This window comes from Halyomorpha halys, unplaced genomic scaffold, assembly GCF_000696795.3.
Source record: "Halyomorpha halys isolate HHAL.00 unplaced genomic scaffold, Hhal_1.1 Scaffold1707.1, whole genome shotgun sequence".
Taxonomy (NCBI): Eukaryota; Metazoa; Arthropoda; class Insecta; order Hemiptera; family Pentatomidae; genus Halyomorpha; species Halyomorpha halys.
In genome coordinates, this window is record NW_027110468.1 from 73,299 (window position 1) to 78,124 (window position 4,826).

The following is a 4,826-nucleotide window of genomic DNA, read 5'->3' on the forward strand; positions in this document are numbered from 1 at the left end:
TATTAAGATTTTTATTTATGAAAATAATCAAAAAATATGTATATATTGTTTGTATATCCATAATTAATAATGTTTTTTATAAACTTATTAACTCCAAACATGAATTTTAGAATAAAAATAATATGAATGTTTTATATAATATAAAATTATTTACACTTGCACTTTTACTAATCTTTTAGTTCATATGCCCAAAATAGTCGAGAATATAGCTTTCTCAAAATACTTTCAAAATTATTCAATGAAACTTTCAAGATATGTCAAACTAGCAAATGATATTGCATTTGATTGAAACATGCAAATTCTATTGCGAATTCAACATAATAAAAGTTGTGAACTGAGGAGGTGAAAGAATAGGAGATTTTTGACAGTAAGTAACTAGAGAGGAAACTTTTTAGATGAATTTCATTTTCAAAGAAAGGTGTTATGCTAAATCCAATTTATAAAATGAAACAAGATTTTTAATTTATTAAGGTTTCAACTTCTAATGAATTACTACAGAAAATAATGCTATCAGTGAGCCGATCAAGATCAGTACACCAAAGTAAAGGCAATAACATCAAGTAGCACTGAATAAATAAATCATATAGAAGAATTCATTAATCTGATTCATATTTAGAGAGAAGGGCAACAAATATTTTGAACTATTTAAGAATAGGTAAAGATTTATAAGTAGTTTTAAAAAATGAATGTTATTATAATTTCATTTATAAGTGAAAAACAAACTAAAGTATTATTTTTTACAATATTGGAATATTTTATATATAAAAAAAATTCTCAAATTTTGATTAGAAATAATTGGAATAAATATATAATATATATATTTATATTTATTATGAAACCAGTAACATGAATGAATGTATATACATATATTTTTTTAAAAATAAAATAAAATTATTCATTTTTTCATTATAAAAGAAGGATCATTGCTTAACAATTAATCAATTAAGCATTTATAATAGAAAATAAGATTTTGAAGATTGTAAGTTCTAATAGATTGGTACAGAAAATAATGCGATCAGTGCACCAATGTAAAGGACTGCCATCAAAATTTAAAGAATTTATTGTGATAAACATTACCCATACCCTGAAAGCATTTTAACATTGCTTAAAATCAAATAAAATATATTTTAATGTCATAAATAAAACCAAAAGAACTGGTACACGCCGCTGCTAAGGAGGCAATGACCTAAGAAATTACAGGGAAGCTTGATATAACAATTAAATAAGAATATTAAATACAAATAAGCTGAAGAACATTGAGGTAAACGATCAACCTAGATCACCATTCTGTGGTGGTAAGAAAGAGCATGTGGTAATAACTAGTTGGGAGGTCATGCACTCGAGGCTCAACCTGTTATTTTAGGAACCGTATTAAATAACACTATTTGGAACATAATCTGTCACTATTAAAACCTTTGTGTTTCAACTAACTCATAACTAGGTTAAAATCCAAAGTGAGTCTAACCAAAAAGGGTATATTTTTATTGGAAGATTATTGATTTACCGTGTGTATAGATGAATGGAATATGGTCCGGGTGTGGTAAAAAAAACAACTCAAATAGTATAATTATCTACTATTTGAGTTTTTTTTTACCGCACCCGGACCATATTCCATTCATCAGGTATACTTTTATAACAACACTACAAACCATTATCACTATTCTGTGGTAGTAAGAGAGAGCGAACAGTGAGAACCACTCTGACAAATTAGAAACACAATGTTTACCATTAGTACTTACTCAAAGGAAAGTACAACTGACTGAAAAGATTAATCATTTACCAAAAACTGAAAAATCTTCCCTCATTAATGCAATAAAAATGTAGTATAGTAAAATTTCTAAAAAATATTCATGTTTATAACATAGTATGAATACATTCGATAAGAATGTAAACCAGATAAAAGTGTATCTGGCCTTCTCAAAGTACACACTAACATAAATTAAATAAATATAAAAATAAATACAATTGTTAAATAAATGTAAGCACTCATAAAATAAATATCCACTAACCTGTTATGGATGGTGAATCCAAATTTCAAGTCACAATACCTGCAGTCCCTAAAAATTTGAACCTTATAGTAATAATTAATTTTATACCAATTACTGAAAAAATGGAAAAATATACTATGTAATTTTTTTTCCAACATGCAATTAGTAATATTATCTAACATAAGACAGCAAAACAGTTACTATTTTTTTTTCCAATTACTTTTAATGTACATAATGTACTTTAGATATAAATAATTAGTTGTAATCCCACAACTTAAATTTCAATGGATTTTATTTATTGAAACTTTATAATATTTCTTTTCAGGACTTTATTCTACACCCTTTATCCACTTCTTTATTCTTTATATCATCTTGTTCAGATGATATAAAAGGTATAAACTAAAGTTCTGAAAAGAAATATAATGAAAGTGTTTGCATATATATTTTTTTTTTAGAATATACAATTTGTAATATGCAACAGATATTTAAAAACAATGGTGAAATAAAATAAATTAAAATCTAAATCCAAGGCATGTTTGATACTATATTTTTAAGTACAAATTATTTATTAATTGGAGAATATGGCCGGGGGTGCGGTCACCAAAAAAAACATAAATAAATAAAAAATTATTTATTTATGCTGGTATTTAACCTGAGTTACAGGCGAGGGGGTTAGCGGGGAATCCTGGCTCAAACTGATTATTTATGTTTTATCAGTACAATAATTTATTGAATATAGGGAATATACCACACTATACCTTCTATAAAAATTTTTTTAAAAAGTGATGATAAACTTTTTTTTAATTAGAACAAAAATATTCTGAATAATTGGTTTTCAATTTTTTTGTTGAATTGTTCACTCTACGATTTTATAAACATTCAATTCCACCGTTTTAATATGGGTTTCTATATTTTAACTTTTTATTAACCGAGATATATAGATAAAAATATATGTATACATGTATATTACCTTAACAATTTATTTTTAATAATTATCTTAAAATATCTAAATTAGATGATTTTAGTAAAATATGGAGACAATATCGAGGTTTTCTTACCAAGCTTCTCAAAGGTCTTAATTGTTAAACGGAGGTCAGCAAATAGTTGATAGAACTACCAATTACTAAGCAAATCGTGACATAAGGACAGTCTATGTTCGGTTACACGATCATAGTAGCTACGATAGCTATATCACATCATTAATACCGTCACCATCAGTATAACCGTGTAATCCCGCTAAAAAAAAATAAGAGTCATATAAATTTGCGGGCGGGTTTTTCAAAATATCATCAGAGATTTTTTTTTTTAATGTTTTCTCATTATATACTTCATTGCAGATTTTGAAAATCACCTTTATTAATTTTCTATTCTTAAATATCCGTATTAATTCAACTAACTTTAAAAAGTGCATAAAATATTATTGGTATTAATGAGTGGGAATATTTTTCAATAGTTTCTAATTAAATCTTTTCAAATTCTTTTTATAAACAAAACCACTATTCATTTATGAATAAATATGCATTTTTTTTCTTACAAATATGGAATAATGTTAAAACTATCTTAAAATTATTAATATAGTAAATAGTAAATAGTAAGGAATGATGACAAATATAAAAACCTTAAAATATATAAAAACGTAAATTGTAAAATCTTAAAAAATATATATATAAATATGAATTTAAAAAATATGTATATAACAAAACCTTACCGAATGCGAAGCCAGAAGCTTTGCCGCCTAATGAAATCAGTAATGAAGTTACCGCCAATTCATGAGAATCAGGTCTGTACCCTGTTTAGTTAGTACGGAGTTTCTTTTATAGTGTAGTTGCCTTCATTTTTAATTACGGAAACAAGGTATTTAAGTATTGAAATATGTATTTAGTAAATTTAGTTCATCTGATTATTGCATACCAAAATAACGTAATTAGTAATGCTTATTAAATAATTCATACGTGTTATAACAAGAATCCCAAGATTCGAAAACCAACAGAGCCATTGTTTAACTTGAGAATTTTTTAGTGTCTCTATTTTTATTCTATATATTCGAATAGATCTTCAGATACAAAATTTCCACATCCCTCTTCCCTACCAAACGGAAAAATATAATTCGAAATTTAAAGAAAAGTTTCAGTGGTAATAAATCATGGTAGTTAGTTTATGGTATATATATAAATGTAATATTTTGTGCTGGATCTACACGTTTGCCATTTGCCGCAAATCCAAGGCTTGTACAAAGTCTTGGTAAACAAAGGAAGTAACAAAGGTATCCACATAGCACAATACAAGCTGGGTGGAAAAAAAGTCAGTACCCCGATTTTTAATTCTTTAACGAAAACTATGCTTTGTAACTAGTCAATATTCACGAGTCTGCCATGTATTGTTGGGGGAATGAAAAATGGCGACTGTATCAAAACATTAAAAAGAATAAGGTTTTCATTGTGAACTCCATATCTTTAAAACTACCTTCAACACTAGAAAATCCAATAGAACATCATTGCCAATTGAACGTAAAGTAGAGTAAACTTGATTTAAACAGTTAATAATACCCAGTTTTTTTTAAAAATCAATATTTCATAACATAAAGTCAGTAGTTTATTTTGGGAAAACTATATCTCAATAATCATTTGACATATAGATGTCTATTATGTCTCAAATTAAACCTAGTTAAATTTACTATTAAGTAGTTTATGACGTTTACCTTCGTAGGAGCAGTAGTTTTTATGATATTCACAAACACAAAATGCTGATTTCCAGTTGTTCCGACAAAACGTTGATTTATGAAAAATCCAGGAATCATTAGACACACAGATGTCAAATAAAAGCTAGTTTAATCATAAT